Source organism: Balaenoptera physalus (assembly GCF_965194825.1).
Source record: "Balaenoptera physalus genome assembly, chromosome: 10".
Lineage (NCBI taxonomy): Eukaryota > Metazoa > Chordata > Mammalia > Artiodactyla > Balaenopteridae > Balaenoptera > Balaenoptera physalus.
The window spans coordinates 11988282-12008781 of NC_138889.1; the positions used below are offsets into that span (position 1 = coordinate 11988282).

A 20500-nucleotide genomic window follows, 5' to 3' on the forward strand; every position below is an offset into this window, starting at 1 on the left:
CCTTTTTTCCGTTGGGACACACATGACATGGACATAAATTAGCATATATGGCACTCTCTTTGGGGGCGATTCAGAGATTCTCTAATTCCCTATAACCACACTTTTCTCTTCCATTTCAGAAAGCATACTAGAAAGGACATGATGAGGCGGCATTCTAGAGATAACCTCCTTCGATATTTTCCAATTAAATTTTCTACAAACTTGAGCAAATTATCCACAAGTACTATGCTTATAACCCACCTGAAACTCGTGTGTGGTACGATACTGAGGTTCAGAGTCAGTCTTCTAAGAGACGCTATTATCATGACCATTCAGAATGGTTCAAACACGCCGAAGCCACTAGACAATTCAGATCCCAGGAGACAGTTGCAGTCTCCTACATCTCATTTAGATACTTCTAGGTGCTCTGACCCAGAGTGAACACACGGAGTCAGGAGAATTGCACACACTGAACAAATGGATCTTTTTCAATGACAGTGTGTTGGCACGAGTGGTACTCCTGCCTCTGTGTCACGGAGGCAAAGCAATGAGGTAGAAATAAAACCACCCCAGGCTCCTTGACTTCCAGCATATTCTATATATGCAGTATTGCTACTGATATGATCAATGATATCTAACCACCAGAAGCAGTGTGCCCCATCTTTTGGCACTTAAGCATTCTGTTCAGCTAATCTACTCTCCCCTTTGGTCAAAGCCATTTATTACCACTTGTAAGTAATGTGACTATGGGGGATGCTATCTGGGGCCACTGGAAGCTGCCATGGTTTACAGCCCTTGGAACAGACTCAGACATTGTAAGTTGAAAAAAAAACCCAAAAAACACAACAACTCTTTAAGCCAAACCCAAACCTTTTACAATTGAAATTATAATAAATCACACATCCTAAATCTTCCTGGAAGCAGGACTCAGGAAAGATTTCCCCTCTCTCTCTGCCAAAGAGCCCCTTAATAAGGGAGAAAGATCACGAAAAAGCACAATGGTGTTTCAGCTGTGCTCAGGGCTAAGATAGGTAGTCTAAGATTGGGTCAGTTCTTAAGACATGGAGGCCGGGCATTGGGATAAGGATAGATAGAAGAAAAGGGAAAGGGAAATGGGATCATGTTACTTCCTAGCTTTAACCATCAATGGCTCCCAATCACCTCTAAGATACATCCACACACTGAGCATGACGTATATCAAGGCCCTCCACGTTCTACCCACGCCTGACATGTCCCTCTGTGACAGCACTCACCTCTCTGTACTGCAACTATGTGTTTGCTTTCCCTATTAGACTGTGAGGCCCTTGAGGTAGGGAGCTTGATTTAGTAAACTTTAACCCTTAGTACCTAGCCAGAAGCCCAGTAGGTGCTTAATCAGTTCTGAATAAATGAGGAAATTGACCCTGGGCTAAAGCTGTACATAAGCTAAAAGGGCCAAGTCGAGAGAAATGAGCCTCAGATTTTGCATAGTCTGAAGAACTCATGGGCATGTCCTTCTCTTCTGCCAGGCACTATCAGCTATTTCAGGGAAGGCTGTTATAAAATGTGACCATGAAATAATGTTTTACTCTCTTCCCCACAAATGTATCACGATCTGCGATTCCTTCTAAGTCCTCTCCTTGGGAGGCTACATGTATATTTTTAAATGGCTGAATTTGCTCAAGACGCTTCTTGGCCTCTTGGAATTGTGGTCAGATTCAGTTTATATGCCATACAAGAAAACCAATCTAATTCCTTTATAGGCACATTATTTCCAAAACAATATTCTCCCAGCTTGATTGCCCACGATATTCATGGGACACAGCTTCAGGGCAACTTTTTTAGTAGCTTCCCACAACAAATCCACCCTCTGAAGATGAAGAGGTGCCACATTTGAAGATATTTAAGAGAGAGTGCCAAGAGTGTCTACACACGATTCTAAAGAAGAGTTCCAAAAATGCTTTGAGCAATTTCTCATTATCTTGGAAATAAGCATACATCTATCAAGGAGAGTACGTTGAAGGCCATAAGGATTGTCTATTCTAATGTGTGCCATAAAAATAAGCAGAACTTACTGAGCGTTTATTATGACTGAGCAGTGTGTGTGTGTGTGTGTGTGTGTGTGTGTGTGTGTGTGTGTGTTAAGGGTTCTTTCACTTTAATCCCCATTTTATAGACAAGAAAACTTAGGTTTAGAGAGAAGTGACCTTCCTAAAGGTCACGAAGCCAGTAGAGAAAACCTGAGATTCATGTACAAATTTGTCTGACTTGTTCTTAATTACTGTGATACATGCTGTGTTATAAGCTCTGCTCTTAACCACTGTGACATGACCTCTGCATTTTTATTAAAATATTAGGGATGCATGTAATATATATCTTCATCCTAACTCATACTTCTTTTTAATCAAAATGTTGCCTAGTTCAGGGCTCAATAAATACTAGTTGAATGAATAAACCTATGTCAGTGGCGGTGATCCAACCAAGACCAGGCAGAAGGGCAAAAAGAACAATAGGCCAAAGTGATACAAGATGGTCCAGCTCATCTCATCCCCAAACTAAAGCTATACTCATAGCAAAGAGCAGTGGGTGTCAGAGAAAGTGCCTGGATGGCTTCCTGCCGGCTGCAGCATGCGGCTTTGTGAGTTGTTTGCTGTTTCATTCCCAGTAAGCCCCTGCAGGGCCCTGGTCCTCAGTCCCCTCATCCAAACATTGGGAATGGGTACATTCACCTCTCTTCTTCAGCCTTCCCCTATGCATATTTATAAAGGACTCTAGAATCCTGGTATCCCATAAAAATGCAAAGTATGATTATTATTAATGATACAGTTAGCAAGAAGGACATTTGTTATTTCTACTCAATTGGTTTCCCCCGGGAGCAGAAACAATTTTTTTTTTTTGGCATAGTATTAATGTGCCATCTTTGCAACTTTGATCATCTGTCATTTGCTTTTGGAGAAAGTTGTGCCACTGTTTCAGGCAGCACCCTGCCTTTTCCTCTGCAATGTGGACACTCTCTGAGCACAAGCTGCTTCATGGTTTAGATGAAACTAGGGATCTTTATTTGATTTCTGGTATCAGGAAACCATTTATTAGGATCAAGGCAGTTAGGCTACGAGACTTCCTTTCTTGCCTGGGTAGTCACTAGTTGAGCAGGCAGCCTAGGCTCATAAATCTAGTTTTATTTCCCCATCTATTCACCTAGAACTAAGTGATTTTTTTTTTTTTTTAAGGCAAAGGGGGAACACATTTCCTTATGTAAGCACTCTTCCTCCGGCTCGTAATCACCATTGTTTCTTAGACAAGCTAGTGAGCAGCTGAAGCAGGGAGCCATTTCTATCCCGTGTATCACACTTGTGTTTTCAGAGTTTACAGAAAAACACTGCAAACAATTTGGGATTTCCCTGTAACGATCCACTTCCTCGAAATAAATCAAAATGGATTCAAATGTGCATTTCAGAGACAAAAGGGCTTTCTGCAAATATGTCTTTTCCTAGGCCCTTCAGAAACTACCTTGCCTCTCTTTCGGGCCTCCATCCCCCTCTCCCACCCTCCCGCAAGCCCCCCACCCCGCCTTCCCCTCCTTCTTAAGAAGACTTTCCCAGGTCCCTCTTGGCTGTGGTTGAACGACGTTGGCTCCTGTCCACGCTGCAACAAAGACCTGGCATTCCAGCTGTCTGAGTCTAATCTCCAGTGTCAGCTCTCGTTAATGTGTGAGCGTGAAATCAGAGGGGGCAGAGCTGCACGGAATATTAAAACCATGATCAGAATTCCACTGAAATGCTGAGAGTCTGCAAGCACCATTAGAGGAGGCTGTCAAATCAAGGCTTCGCATTAAATAAAAGAAAAGATTTCTATCAGAGGAAAGTACAATCAGTGAATCGCTGAGCTAAATTAGCATTTTTTCAATTGGAGATCGAAGTTGATTTATTGTTCTACACGACATTAATGTAACTATGTGCTTGACCTGCTAAGGCAGCTACTTTTTCATTTAAATGGTTTCTTTCCTTCCCCGGTGCAAAGGCTGCAATCATATTTCAACTTTGCAGAGTGATCAGAAACGTCGTGGAATGCTGCAGAAATGTCTTAGGGCGGCCTTGCCTCCCCTCCCCTCTCCTTCCTTTCCTTTTTCCAACTCTAGCGCCTTCCTCCTCCCCTCCCCTTCCCCCCTTAACCTCATGGCTGGTGGTCAAGGTCACAGAGGAAGAGTAATCTCAAAGCCACCAACTTCAAAGCTGCCATCAAAGAAGCCCCTACGTAGCCACTGAATTAAAAGGGAATGGGGGAGGGAGGGCTCTGGGCACTGGCGTTCATATCTGCAAGAAAGGGCCCCTTAACTGCCCCGTTGGTACAGCCCAACCTGGGGCGCTCTACGTCCAGTTCTTCCCTGCCGGCCTCTCAATACGGGTCTCTTCTCATCCTCCCCAGTCCCCCTCCCCACACACACATCGCCTGAAGATAATATACATTTCCAATTAGCAGAGCATATTGTAGTCATGTTCTCTTTTACTGCCCTAACTATCTTCCTTTTGCTAAAAAGCTGGGCCGTCATTAATGAAATCCTGCAGTTCTGTTAATCCGAGATACAATGCTCCTTTTCTCTCTCAGCCTCTCCCAAACATAAAAAACTACAGTTACTTCAGCTCCCCTCTTCTGTTTAGATTTCTTGTCATTTGTCTTTCATTACATACCTGATGTAGCACAGTAGCGGTCGAAGTTCCTGGACATAGAGGGAAAGGACGCAATTATGTTCCTTTTCCAATGCGCTGTTTGCAAAGGCAGCTGGCATTTTCTGGTTTTGTTTTGTTTTGTTTTTTTTCTTTCTAAAGCGCACTGATTTTAATCTCTGGAAGTTGATGAATATGTTTAGGGTACTTTCGGGGCCCCAACATTTAGCAAGCTTGTTAGATTTTAAACTAGCTGGGAGCCCTGGAAGAACCCTGATAAATGAGATTTCAGTATTTATCTGCAATGCCTCTTATGAATTACTTCATTGTATCCCGCAGTGAGAAAAAGGCAGGCCTTGGAGGTGGGTGGTGAGGCTGGCATTTGCCACCCTTTACCAATAGAAATACTAACTTTTAAAGCAAAACAGACATTGGACCAATAGCTAGTGTTTATATTTTATCTTTCTTCCCCCGACCACCAAACATCCACCTTCTGAAATGATCAATGGAGTAAAGGTCTATATCTGGGGGAGGCAAGAGGGCATTGTCAGCCCCGTAGATCTGCAGGACCTTAGGGTATCAGGCAAAGGAATAGAATAGTCACCGCACACAGGGCTGGCTATGGCCAGATGAGGTAGAGCGTAGCCGCCACTCTCCAGCCCTCTGGCCTCTGACACAGATGGAGCCACTCCAAGGGTCAAAGGCCTAGAGACAAAGTCCCCTCCCACTTCCATCACGACTGGACCTAATTGGCGCCCCTTGGTCAGGCTAGAGACCGCGGAACGAATGGTCAGGATGCTGCCCTTTGCTCTCACCCAGTGAGGGGGCCTCTGTGCGGCCAAAGGTGAGGGTCTTGGCAGAAGACTGCTTAGCTGGCTGCTGAAGCCATGCACCACTAGCCCTGTGTACCTGCTGCCATTTTGTCCAAGTTGCTTACCCTTGCGCATCTCTTACGCCGTTTAGAAAGGTACCCTCTCTTATGGGTATATATGTATATGTATAGCTGATTCACTTTGTTATACAGCAGAAACGAACACACCATTGTAAAGCAATTATACTCCAATAAAGATGTTAAAAAAAAAAAAAGTTACCCCATCTCTTCACCATGTGGATTATCACTCAAATCAACCACTGTACAAAAGACGTGTGGATTTCATTGTCCAAAGGCAATAAGAGTGTGGTCACTAAATACAGAAAAAGCTTCAAACCGGTCATTTGCATCTCTCCTGGACGGTCCCCACAGCGGTTCTCTAGCGAGAGCCAGTGTCCTTGACCAGGGATTCTCGTGTCGCTTGACAATCCACATTCATTAGCCCTCAGGTGGCGTCACAGCACGTGCCTCTCATATTTCCCACCGACAGGGCGATCATACGACAAAGCCAGCCTCCTGAAGGACCCAGATGCAAAACTCAATGATTTCCTGTGCTCACAATTGCCATGGTCACTCGTTCCCCAAACATGATGCTCCTCTCCTTTACATGACAATCTCCTTCTGAATATAGCTTTATTCATGGAATTAAGGACCTTCAGATGATTTGGGTCACTTCTGCTTCACTAGTGCACAAAATAGAGCCCCAGCCAGCCCCCAGAAGAGAGAACGCAGACACTTTGTCAGTCACCCCACATGGCCTGCAACACCTTGGGAGCCCAGCAAGCAACATGCACCTCAAAGGCTAGGAGGGACCAGGTCCGAATGTCCTTTAGGGCAGGAAACACAGGAGGAAAACCAGTTTGGTAGCAGAGGCAGACTCTGCGGAAGGTAGCCAGACTGCCGAAGACACTACGGTCTAAGAGCTTGGCTCAAGAAACGCTTAGCACCAGAGACACAGCCCAGTGGGCACTTGGAAGGGGAGGGCAGGGCAAAGGATGAGGTCATGAGATCAGCCCATTCCACACAAAAGCTCAACACGCCAAGTCTACCCCAGGGAGAAGAATGCTGTGGCGAGTGAGGCAACAGCAGAGGCCTGCCAACAGCTGGGTTTTGGGGAGAAGGCTCAGTCCTCAAGGAAAATGAAACTGCTACCAGAATAGATGTGTGCAAAGACCAAGAAGCACATGCAAAGCAGCAGCCCTGGCAGGAAAAGCTGCCCTCATCTGCTTCCCCATCCTAGAAAAGGGGTCCTAATGGTACTACCGCACAGGGCTATTGTGAGGATTAAATGCCTTGAGATCTGTATCCACACCTGTGTGTGTGTGTGTGTGTGTGTGTGTGTGTGTGTGTGTGTGTGTGAGATCACACCCGCACATGGAAAGCCACAATGCTCATTCGGCACCATCAAATACTCAGGGCTCCTCCCAGGTGTATCATTTAGTTTTTTTAACAAAAGAATGAAACAAACATTTATTAAGACTGTCACACAGGATGCTAGACAATTCCATATGTTATTTACTTAATTCAACCTCACAACATTCATTCAATCATCACAGCAACTCTGTGAGGGGCGTATGATTACCTCTCCTTTTTATGTTGAGGAAATAGAAGATTAGGAAGGCCTGAGTAACTTCTCCCAGGGAAGACACCTAATCATGGTAAAAATATTGAAACTCAAGTTCCAGGATCTAACTCCGAATGACTCACTCTTCAAAAATACTAGAAGGATTTGAAGCATCTATTCTCAGCAGTGGCTTTTTGCAAAATTGAGCCTCAAAGCCTTACGTATGATTAGAAAGAAACATCAGTGATGCAATGCCACAGTAAACTCAAGGTAGGAATTATTTTATTTGGAGAGTAATAACTAATACCTAGCATCTCTTGAACAGGTGTGTAAAGTGCCATGCAGTGTTCCACATATGTAATTGCAGGTATTAACACATTTAATCCTCACACCGACCCTATAAAATATGTTCTATTACTATCCCCATTTTAAAGATGAGGAAACCTAGGCACAAATATATTAAATAACTTCCCCAAAGTAACACATTTAACAAATGGCAGAGTGAGGATTTGAAGTCCACCAGATCTGGGCTTCGAATTCCACACTCCTAGCCACCACGCTGTGCTGCCCTGGAGAAGAAGGAAGCATAATTCCTTGTCATCATTCTAGTTCATTACGGAGTTTTGAGAAAAGCACATTGGAGCCCTGCAGCTATGTTTGAGCCAGAAGAGATTTTCAATGCAAAAATTACAAACTTAATTATAAAGCTCCCTTTTATGAGGTTTAGGCCACTAATAGACTTCCTCCTCCTGTTAGAATTCTCCCAGAACTAGGGAAGATCTGGTCCTACAAGCTTTGGGGAGGTGGGGGGCAGGAGAAATAAAGGCAGGAGAAATAAGGTGACAGCCAGCACTTGGATCAAATACCGACTGTGGAACTTCAGACAGAGTAGAAGCAGAGTGCTTTTGGAGCACTGGAAAAAGTGATTCATTCTCACTGTGGGAAGGCACTGTGGGAAGGCATGGTGAAGAAGTGAAAGGAAGGGCTCCCAAACTGGCCCTTCAGGAATGGGAGGGATTTCCATGAGGAGAAAGCAGAGTGAGCTCCATCCCAGGCTGAGGGCCATGCGTGAGCAAAAGCAGAGAAACTAGGAGCTCCTAGAAGACAGGCTATACAGAGGGCTCACCCCTGTGTCCTTCATAGCCCCTCCTCTAGTGCCTGGCCCTGCCTGGATCACAGTAGGTGCCTGATAAATGTTGAGTGAGTCGGACAGACCATGCTTTCACGCATGCATGAATGAGTGAAATCGAAGTGCAGGCCACGTCCAAATAATAGCAAGTCATCCAACATGGCTGACATTGGTCTCCCAGTGCATTTCTGTGGATCCCAGAGAGTGGTTTAAACAATGAGCAGATCTGGTTCCTGAGGGCCTGGGTCTCCCGTCTCTCGCCATGCCACCGCATCATTGCGATGTGTGAGAGATTTGTTTGGAGTGAGGAAAGCATATTTTTGTTTGCATTTGCTTAGCACGTTGATGTCGCACATTTTGCTATGAGATGTAAAGTCATCTGCATGCACCGGTTGTGCAGTAAGAGAAAAGTCAAAACAAGCGTCAGGCGGGGTGTCAGCCACATGGCCCAGGCAGACTGTCATACTTCTTTGCCCGTGATTGCTGCCACCTTCTCGCTCCTCTTCCCCCCACTCTCTTCCTTGTTCCTGAATCCCCACACCTGCATGTACAGTTCTAAGGGTCTAATTTCTAATCGGCTTAATTATATGTCAGACAGTGTCTACACATACTGCAGATCCAGGATGGCAATGCCCGCACCATTCACCCCTGTGGATAAACAAACTTTGCATCAGTCTTGACTGTAAGTAGGTGCGGGTTAAGAATCCTCAGGAAGCCATCCTACCCTGCATCATAGTATCACCTAAAAAATAAATTTAGCAGTGTGCACAGGCCAAATGATAATATTTTCTTTTTATCATCTAGAAATACCCCCATTCTTTCAGCTCCATTTCATCCAGGTCAACATCAAGACTATTAATGTCCTGAAGAACATAAACTCATGTTACCAATAGAGATAGCTGTGATACAAGGGGTATCTGTGTAATCTGTGAAATTTTGGGTCAACCACTTAGTTTTCCCCAAACTTATAAGTAATATAAGAATGATAATAACATCACAGGGTTATGTGATGTCATTATAAAAGTAAAGGCCATTCATACTCATTCATTTATTCAAAGAAACTTTAGTTAGTGTTCATTTTGTGCCGGAGATGACACCAGGCTTCAAGATGGAGCAGATAGCAAAGCAGGCTTCGTTCCCGCCCTCGTGGAACTTAAAGCCTACAGGAAGAACAGAGCATCCTCAGGTGTGATGACGGCTATGAAAGAGCTGTACGGGTACTTGGAAGGGTACATTAGCCAAGAGGGAAAAGAACATGGGAAGGTTCTGTGCCACAGAAAGCATGATGCATTCATGGAGATGAAAAAAGCCACGGATGGATGAAGGATCACAGATAATGAATGTGAGGGAGCTTAGTAAACAGAAAAGTACTGTGCAAATATGAGGGATTTCATGCTAATAGAGATAATATCTTTTGGAAAAGATCGTCTCCAATGAAGCTGCTGGTAGATTGGTAAAGGAGGTGTTTAGAGACAAAAGAGACCATTTCCGCTTCTTCTCAAGCCTCATCTTGTAGGCAAGCATCTATTTGATCAACATCTGAGGCTAGATCCACAGAAGAATAGATCAGGAGCATCCAATGATTATAAGAATGATAAAGAGGAAAGCTTGTACAAATGCCCACTGCCTTCTGGATGTCCTCTGGCAATATTCAGGCCATTCACGCCCAAGTTCACAGGCTGGAAGATTTCATTCCATATACGTTTTCCTGCTGCCACATCAAGATCCTGCCATCCAGCACTCATACTTGTCCATTTATTTTGCCTTTGTTTTAAAACACTGAACCTGATTAGAATTAGATTTGCTCATATACGGTGTACAAGGACGCATCAAAAGTCACACACCAATAAGTGGTTCACAAGTTCCCCCTTAATCCAGGACTCTCACAGCCTCTGGAAGATGCTGATTGTAGGCGTTGGCCATCTTTGGGTGCTACTGGAAGGCAATCATGCCTGGTTAATCGTCTGAGTGTTAGGAAGTTCCTTTCTACTTCCAGAGAACCAGAGATCCATGGAAAAGACTTCCAGGGTCTTCTAGGAGCCCTCTTACCAGTTCAGGTGTCTCTTCTGCAACAGACCTAACAGCTAGTCAGGAAGTCTCCTAATGAACACTTCCAATGACTGGGGAGCTCACTACCTTGCAAACCACCCACGCCATGGTTGAGCCACAGGTCTTCACACTGGCTGCTCCATGCGTTGGTCTTAACTCTTCCTCTGCTAACCCAGAGAATAACTCTGTTCCTCCATTCAGCATGCATTTATCGAGCATGTTCCTGGCTCCCTCTTATGTGACAAGATTCCATACAAAGACATGTAGAACAAAGCTTCCTCCTTAAGAAGTCTACCATCTAATGAATTTGGTACACTCCCTGTGTTAGTTTGCCAGGGCTGTCGTAACAAAGCACCACTGATCGGGAGGCTTAAACAACAGAAATTTATTTTCTCACAATTCTGGGAACTAGAAGTCTGAAATCAAGGTGTCAGCAGGGTTGTTTCTCCTGAGGACTCTTCCCTTGGCTTGTAGATACCATCTTCTTTCTCCCTGTGTCTTCACCTGGTCTTTCTTCTCTGCATGTGGGTCTGTGTCCTAATCTCCTCTTCTTATAGGGACGCCAGTAATGTTGAGTTAGGGCCCACCCTAATGACCTCATTTTAACTTTACTTTTTGAAAGACCTTATGTGCAAAGACAGTCCCATTCTGAGGTTATGGGAGTTAGATCTTCAACATATGAATTTGGGAAGGAGGACACAGTTCAGCCCATAACACTCCCCTTTGCTTGTGCAACTCTTCAAACATTTAAAAATAGACATCATATCCTTCCGCTAAGCTGCTTCTTCTTGAGGGTCAACATTCTCAATTTCTTTGACTTTTTATTCCACTGTATGGCCACCAAACCCATCACTGACTTGGTTATTTTCCCATAGAGACACTTTTGTTTATGATTGTATCCACTAAAATGTGGGGTCCAAAAGGGCACAAGGCAATTGGATTGTTGTCTCCCCTGAACTGGTGACACTAAATAACTATCGATTTAGCATTTGGTTAGGTGTATGTTTCAGTAACCATCTTGTACATTAACTCATACTGACTTTGAAAACAACCAGAATCCTTGGATGTTACAGACTATTGTTTGTCATATAAGCTTCTGTTTTTAGCAATAGTTTCTTTGAAGCAAAGTATAAAATTCTGTGGTTATGAACGGGTTGACCAGGGTAGGGACATGAACAGTCTGGAAGCAGGCAACTAGAAAAAATACGCCCAGCTTGCCAGCCTTCTATTAATCAAACCCTTTGAAGACAGTGGTTTAATCAGGCAAGAATCTACCTAATTGCATTACCATTAGGTCCATATTACTGCATGTTACCTTGGAACCAATTATCAAGTATCTTAAAATTCAAATATGTATCTCTGTGGCAGCATTTCCCAAAATGTATTCCAAGAAACATTTGATCCTATGGAATTCTTCAATTAAGGATGATCAAAAAATTGTTCAAAGCAGTGTGACTATTTCTTCTCGAAGATGTCTAAGCTACATTGTCATATAAAAGGCTATTAGGTGTTCTAGGGGAAAGAAACCTATTTAACTTTATATAACACTGCTTCATAAACTTATTTGAACGTGGAACACTTTTTAAAGTTAATACATAGGAACATCAATAGAACTCGTTTCTGTGCAGTGTACTTTGGGAAACATTAGTCTCTCAGGCAAGCTAACTTTTACCCATAGAGTTTTTATTTTCATAGATTTCACTTAGCCTTCTTATAGCCAAGCAAATGCCAAAACATTCCCTCTACAGCTCTCCCTGTTCTCTGAGCCTGTTTTGGTTTTTTTTTCCCCTCTATTTTTCCTCTTCTCTCCTTTTTGCACATATGTAGCACTTCCACCAGTTTCCTTAAAAACATGCAAATAGCAGATCATACAGGCTAATGGAACTCAACCCTGGGGCCGTGTACTCCACGTGGGGTCTTGAACAGTGTCAGGTGAAAGGTTGTGATTACAATTTAGAGGATGATCAGATTTCTGGGAGCAGCTGGGGCTGGAGTTCAGGCAGAACACAAGGCATGGCCAAATTGCCAGTGCCGCAGGGGTGCTCGTGGGTTATGAGTAAGGAAGGGAGAGAGAAAAGTCCAGCAGTAATGCTTCATTTAGTATTGGACATTTGCTCTGCACTGGACACTGTACTGTGTTCTGGACATTACAAGCAAGTGATCCATATTCCCTTAGAGTTCATTGTCCAGTGGGAGAGACAAACAGGTAAACAAATAATTATAAGTCACGGTAATAAATATTATAATAAAAGTGGGTTTAAGATGTTATTGGAGCAAAGGAGAAAACTTATGAACCCTGCCCAGAGAGTCTCATTCTCGCCTCCATTTTCAGCCTTAAATGTGCAAGGGCATTGACACTGTGTAAGTGATTGGGACTCCATCAGAAAGGGTAAGAGATTCAGGTTATTGGGCATCTCCAGTGCACTCCAGCGTCCCACCTGAAAACTTTGTGTCCGAGTCAGGGAGAGTCAGGAAGCACAGAATCAAGGGACCAGCCAAGATAATGTCATAAAGCCCCTAAAAACAAAGACTTCCTGGTTTGATGACTCTGAATAATAGTTTTGCTCAATTAACTGTCAGGTCTAGTACCTGGCCTTTGAGCAGCCCTTTACAGTTCACAAACTGCATTCACACCTCTTACTCTCAACAATCCTGTAAGGTTCTTGAGATTGTCCCAATTTATAGATGAGGAAAAGGCAGTTCAATGAGACCAAGTCATATGTACTACACCCACAGTAAGTGGAAGGAAAGAGAAATTAACTCCCCACTTCTTCAGACATCAAGTTCAGTTTTCTTTGAAATGAGGAAATTTCTGAGAGTATAAGAGAAATAGCAGAGGAAAAACCTGTTTAGCAATATTCCCAAAGGTAGATGATGAGAAGGGGGCCAGCCAAGGAACACAGGGTGGAGACAGTCGTTAACCTGGATAGTAAAGAAAGAACTGCACGAGAACTTTCCCTTCCGTAAAGTTCAAAGTGATTAAGGGAGAGACATATCCCAATAACAGTCCCCAAAGTAAGGAACGTCCCTGCCTTTATTTTACGGGTGAGAAAACTGAGGCATAAAAAGAAAAAGTGAGTTGTCCAAAGACAGTTTCTAGGCTGGAGATAAACTCCGTCTTCCCTGCCATGAACACAGGGGCAGTCACGGGCTACCAGTTCCCACTCACCTGCTGTGACTCCCTGGGTAGATATCCTTTCCCACCCAGAGCTGAGTGGTCCGAGGAAGAGAAGACATTTCTTCAAAAGAAGTCATCCTTCACACCACGCCACTTTTGATAGCAAAGAGAAGCCAGGATGTGAGTGCCTGTGGCTGGTATCTCAGGCTCAATCAATTCTTTTCATCTTATCATTGAGAAAGATATAAAAGGAAAGCGGGCACACAATAGGGATGAGTTAACGTAACCTTTCACAGCCTTTTGCCTGCCCCGTCTTCCTCCTCCCTCTCATATTCTCTGTGTTCTTGGCATAATTCTTTCCCAGCAGCTCCCTTGAGCACCTTTCTGCTCATTACTTTACTCTACGTGCCTAGATAAATCTCCAGATGATTCACTCCCTCCAAACCCACCTAATCTGATATGTCAGGGGATTCCTACAAAGAACAATCAAGCATTTGCCTGGAGGACTAGTGGACTAGATTTCTTCTGTTTTAATTTATAACATGAAAGAAGGAGCTTAATCTACACCAGGCCCCTGGGAACCCTACTTAATAGACTGTGCATCAGGGAACTTTCCAAAGACTGCTTTGGAAGATATCTTCCATCCTACTGGAATATTCTTTGATCAACTAACCAATTGCTAATGTCTATTTCATGTCTCAGTGGCTTCTTGTTGTTGACCTGGGTTCGTCCTTTCGTTCACCTTATTGACCACTTTTTATGAGACAGGTTGTTATCAAAAGGCTATATGCACCTTCCTCTTATCAGAGGACAGAAGGAAGTATCTAGGAAGGGCATATACAACTCATCCATTTCTCTCACTCCTCAATATTGTGAGCAGTTGCTCAGAGACATCCATAGAAGGTCTTGTTCCAGTGATGTGGCCAGAACATCCTGCAAGAAAAAGTGAAAGAAAATCATTTCCTCCTCCTTAAATATGATCCAGTCTAGTCCCATCCTTCGACTTCGAAATTCACTGAAATTAGGAAATGGTGCTTTCGGTGGATAGCCCTTGGAGATATAGATAGAACGAGTGTAGTCAAACCTGGGAAAGACACAAGGTAATCCTCCAAAGCAGTATTTCTTCAACTTGATCAGTGTGTGAATGTCTTTTTAGAGAAAAACAACTGTCATGTAGCCCCATGTTGACTTCATTGTATTTTAATGTTTCTTAAATACATATAACCATTAAACTAGGCATAAACTCCTTATGCATATTAGCCCTTAAGCAATACAGTCAAAATTAATTTGCAAATAAACAAAACTAAAAAATTAATACTGGAATTATTACCATTAATTTAGTATGACATACGACAGCTTGGTAAAAATTAATTTTTGCTCAGAATGTGAGTGTGATTCCAAGCGCTATGGTGTATGTACTTGCTTTTGAGTTTGGTCTTCCTCTGCTGTCACCTGCTATGCAATGACTCCAACCCTTCAGTACTTCTCTTTATGACAATTCTAAGAAATCACCGTTTCTTCAGTACACGTTGAAGTCCTCTGGTTTTCACTAGAGTGCAAGTGAATTCTACCTCACCCCTCTTCTCATTCGTGAAACGTACTACTTGGCCGTAACGCAAATGCAATTGGAGCGTTGGAATCATGTGGCACTTGTCAGTTACGAGGTCTTCCAGATGCCCCAGAATATGTGCATATGTGTTTTTAAAACCATCGAACTGAAAATATGACATAGAAAACTTCTCATCAAAAACTTTTGACTCTCCAAGAATATGCCTCTAGCCTCCCATGGGGGATCCACATATTCCTGCTTGACAAATATGACCAGGGAACCAACCGAGCTTCTTCTGTCAGAGCCCATAATGACAGGGGTCCTATATCACTGTCCAGACAGAGCTGGCCATGCTGCCATCACAGAGATGGGGGAGATGAGGAAAAAGGCACGGCTGCTCAGACTCAGCCATCTCCAGAATCTTCCAGATGGAAATCAGGCAGAAACTCAGTTCATTTGGAATATTTTGCACTTGCCACAAATGGCTGAGAGACTATTATGATCTAACCCTGTGTAGGATGCTTTTATGGGATGTTATAAAAGAGAAAATACACACACACTGGCTAGCAAGAGAGCCGGGATGACATAATGGCCTATTTCATCTATAATTTCAGTGATTATATAGATGATGAATAAAATCCAACTACAAGTGCTTTTTTATTATCTTCTCGATGGGGTAAGATCTGAAAGCTTGACCCCTGGAAAGTAATAGCCTCTTATAGATGTATCCAGAGCTGGAATAAACCTGGGAATCTGGACTTTGACCTGAAACTCTTAAAGAGAATGTTGCTTATCACTCCCCTGGGGACAGAGAGAGTTTTACAATGAGATCATCTTACACTGGAGCAATAGTATAGATGACTCTTAAAAGTCAAAGGAATCTACCCCAAAATGGCTTCTATTGGGGGCAGCTGAGATATCAGATTGGCAGTACTGAGCTGTTCACCAGGGGCCTCCTACCTTGACTAGGATAGAGGAGAAGGGCAGAGGTCAAGCTGCTGATATTCGTGACAAGGAGGCAGGGCATTCTATTTCTGTATTGAGGTCACTAGATAGAGCCAGACCTGAGTCATTCTCCCAAAAGGTTTAAGCTCAGATCAAGTCCCTAAAAGCCAGCAAACCAATTTCTGGGCAAACTACCTAACCATACATCACATTAGCTGTCCTCTAGGCAGGGTGACCAGAATCTGGGTTCTTTCCAATAGAGTGAAATCTCTGGGTAATACCCCTGATGGTCTAGCATCCCTGGGGGAAGTACTTTGGCATGTGTGGCTGAGGTTGTTTACACCTGTTGACTGTCAGGCATTTGTAGTTGGAACCAACATCACTTGTAATGCTACCTGATTGAACCAAGAAGATTTCTCCTAGTAACTTCTGCCTATCTCAGAACTCACTAACCATCCAGATAACTTGGGGCATTATTCCCTATCAGTGGGTTCAGCTAATGTGTGCTGAAAAGGGAAGGCAGATCAAAGCAGCCCTTCTGGGTAGAAGTGGGCAGTTGAGAGAAAGGGTCTCTCACACCTCTGATGGCGATACACAGTATCCATTAGAGAGATACCTCATCATCTGTAGCTGTCAAATCCAAACTGTCCTCTTTTAAGAGCCAATTTGTTTTCTTGCCAGATCAGTGCTCTTATCTGTAATTGTGTGGACCACAAGCAACAGCCAATAACCAGTTAACATGCAATTTAATTTCAGAAGAAAAGAAATGTCTTAATTCAGACATTTATTGTACAAGTGTGAAACGCCCTTAGTGAAATTAATGGAGGCTCAGAGACTATAACTTATAAATCAGTTTGCCTGTGTGGAGCAAAATGACAGAAGGGAATAATATAGCTTTTGGAAGAGACAAATGCAGCTTTGCTCAGTCTTGGTTTTTAACACTGGGTCTGCTGTCGTTACTATACTCTGATGATAATGGTTGTCAACATGCCTAGATCTTAGCGAGTATAATAGCTGGAACAACAGTGCAAGTTTCTAGTGCTCCCACTGGTCATAACTTCTGATCAGATGCCCATTAATCTATCATTAGACCCCATCCTCCATTTTTCATTTGAAATGGACACAAAGAAATATTTCTACTTTTTGAGACACCCTTGTGTCGTACAGAGGCTGTGCTCTGATTCACACTTTTGTGTATAGCCAAATCTTATCTGCCTACCGTGGTCCAATACATTTGCTCATGAAGCAAAATGTCACTGAAAAGTGCTCAAAGCAAGTAGAATTTTCAGTTGAGAGCAGAGCATAGCTAGCTGTTCACTAAGCCTGTATGCTCTTTTTCCTTGCCACATAGCTAGGCCATACCCTTTCCTTACTTTTCTGTTGGATGTGGCCGTGTGACTGAGCTCTAGCCAGTGGAATTTGAGCCTAAGTGAACACAAGTGAAGTGAAGATGGGCTTGAAGTCCTGGCCCTAAAAAAAATCTTTCACATACCATTCTTCATGTTCTTTCCTCTTCCATTAACTTGACACAGATTGATGATGACAGTTTTGGAAGCCAAAGTGTTGATGATGGAGTAGTAGGTGGAAGAAACCTGGGTCCTTGAATCACCATTTGGGGAAAAGCTGTGCATCAATCCAGAACACCTATTTTATGCTTTATCTGAGAGAAAAGTAAACTCCTTCCATGTTTGAGCCTTTATATCATTTGGGGTTTGTTTGTTACAGTAGCAAGTGTAAAGGCCAATAATACAATGTGTTCTCCTGAATATAATGGGAAAGAACAGTCATATTTCAAGGTTCCTAACAGTTTTAGGATGTTTTTCTCCCAAAATGAGTGTTTTAAAAAGACGACAGCATCTTCATTTGCTTTGAGATTCAAGTTCCTTGTCTGAGAAAAAAAAGAGAGAGAATTTTGGACTAAATCTTCATGAACCCATATTGTGTTACTATTTTTTTGCTCCCACAGTCCTCTTTTTTTTTTTTTTCCTTTGAGAAATAAAATGGAAAACGTAGGACCATACAATGAAAAATCTCCTTTTTCCAAGTAGGATGGAGAAAAGTAAGGAGGCCGAGTCAATGTAGAAACAAATAAATACAAAATCTATTAGAATTAAACCAACGAGTTACACCTGGCTTTAACATTGCTTTGGGGCTTTTTATTGCTGCATAGAAGTATGTAACACAATGGTATATTATGAAGGGAGGGAAGGGTAGAGGGAAACATGGAGGAAGGAAGGGAGGAGGACAGATACAGCGCTGAAGCTCAAGTAGGTAACAAAGCAACATTTAGCATTCATTCCATGGCTCTCTAGCCAGTCATCTCGGATAGAATGTGACCCCACCTGTTAACGAAAAGAGCTATTGTTTGGTTCCTGCTTGCTCAACTCTTGCTCCTCCAACAGACGAATCTCACATGTACCTCACATGTACGTAGACACATACTCCCACACAAGCACACGTCCAAAAGCAGGTCATAATATCCTTCAGCATTAACTCTAAGAATTGCTACACTGTTAAATTCTGTCTTCCAAACAAACTTAACCTTCATGTGTAAGTGATTTGGCATTACATCTCTTCCTATTAAGGAAAAAAAAAAAAAAATACAACACACAGCTTCTAATTAGTCATCCCCAGTACGAGATGTAAATTACATTAAATGTTTAAAATATTTCTGGACACACCTTAATCCAATAATCCTTTCTTGACTCAAGAAGGGTCTTAAAAAATCGACGGCCATTTATCAACCCAAGAGAGCTGAGACCCACAATTCAACAATACGCTGTTTTCATGAGAGGCTCCCCTGGTTGGCATGATACTGCAAAGCACTGTGGAATGCCAAGCACCCAACTCTTTGGATTAAAAGCACAGTAATTCCATGAAGTTTTTTGTTCTGAGTTGAGAGAATGGTTGTGTAGTGACTCACATTTCTTCAGACTTATCAGAGTAGCATTATGTCAAGTATTTCATAGAATGATCTTTTCTCTCTCTCATGAGAAAGGGCAAATTTAAGGTGGTTTGTGGATCTTCCCTTCAAACTTTCATAGCTAAAATTTAGTTTTAATCTGTAACATTAAAAAGATTTAAAAAAAACCAAACAAACGAACTGAACTTTATGGAGAAATGATCTGCCTCAATCTGGTCCATAGCTAAAAGGGTTTCAGTAAAAAGAAGGGTCCTCTTACTTGGTCCATTCAACACTGAGCATGATCAAGATTCCAACCACACTTCTGGGCATAGGAAGTGGAGAATGAAGATGTAGTAGGATTTGCCCATGCCTTCTCTCTCAAATGTCACTGCTTTTTACCCAGCACTGGCATAAGGATAAGGACTGCAGCTCCCAGGAGCTCTGAGCTTGACCGTCAATGGCCCATGAGCATTCTCTCTTGAAATGTTTAATCAGACACAGAAGAACAAGTCTGACCTCAGAGTGGAAGGCTCCAAGGCCATGTTCTGGACTCAAACTGAAGAGAATTGAGTATGAAAATCACTTAGGACATACAATTCACTTATCTTCCCATTTGCCTATTTGTTTAGTCCTTTGTTTCATTCCACAAAGGATTGAAACAGATCTTAGGGTAGGGAAGGGGAGAAACCATCAATGTAAAGTTATAAAATAAAAATCAAAAATCAGACTGAAAGAAAAAGGCAGTACAAATATGTTAGCCATAACATAGATGCCGTGACACAGTCATGTTTGGTCCTGGCCAAAAGAAAATATAATCAGGAATATTCTTCAAGCTTTTGGTCTGACTGAGGTTCTCGAAATTTTAGAATATGAAGAAAAATGTAAAAACAATTTTAAAATAATTTGTAATCCTATTACAAAGAGATTTAGAACTGTTAATATTTTGGTGTGCTTCCTCGTAGTTTTTTCTCTTTCTCTCTCTAGATATACATATATAAATTATATCATGTGCATTCTCCCGTGTCATTAACTACTTTATGCAAACATGATTTGTAATGGTCTTAAAATGTTACATCATATTCCAGACTCCTTATTATTAGATATTTTGATTGCTTCTAATAATTTGCTACAATAAACTCATGATGAAGAAACTTATACATGATCTTTTCAGACATTTCTCATAATTTTTCAAGGATATATTTTTACGAGTGGAGTTACCAGGACCAATGGTAGAAACTTCTCTGTGGTTCCTGATAACTATTGTCAAGTCAGTTTCTAGAACATCTGTAGCCATTTTCATTTTAACAGCAATTGACAAGAGCAATTTCTCAACATTCTTTTAAACAATATTATTTTTTAAAATTTTATTAATTTGATAGGTGGAAAATAGTATTTCGTTATTTTTTCTTTTCTTTGACTTCTAATGAAATGGAATACTTCTCTTCTTATATTCACTAAGCATATGTTTTCTTTTTTGGAGGATAGCCTATTTATGTGCTTGGCCAGTTTGTATTTAATTTTTAATATGTTTTTATTGGTTTCTATTTTTCTGTTTTTTAATATAAGCTTTTCACATATTTTATTATAGTTATTTATACTTATATTCTTGCTATGCTTTGAGTGGATGCTTTTATTCTTTATATTTTCTAAATATTTATAGTAGAAAAGTAATTGAATATCATATATGTGCTTTGTTACCTACCACTTGATCCAATGCTAAATTATTCTAAATTATTCTAAAGTATTTT

At 42.0% G+C, this 20500-nt stretch overlaps 1 long non-coding RNA gene across 1 annotated transcript in view; it reads right to left on the reverse strand.

Annotated features, from left to right (window-relative positions):
• The window catches only part of LOC309637027, a 32606-nt gene extending 12655 nt beyond the window's left edge, over window positions 1-19951 (reverse strand). Inside the window, exons 1-2 of the long non-coding RNA XR_014250378.1 lie at window positions 14027-19951; window positions 4647-13579 (exon numbers count right to left, since the gene is read on the reverse strand). This is a non-coding gene — a long non-coding RNA (uncharacterized lncRNA). The remainder of the gene's footprint in view (window positions 1-4646; window positions 13580-14026) is intronic.
• Between the last annotated feature and the right edge of the window lie 549 nt (window positions 19952-20500).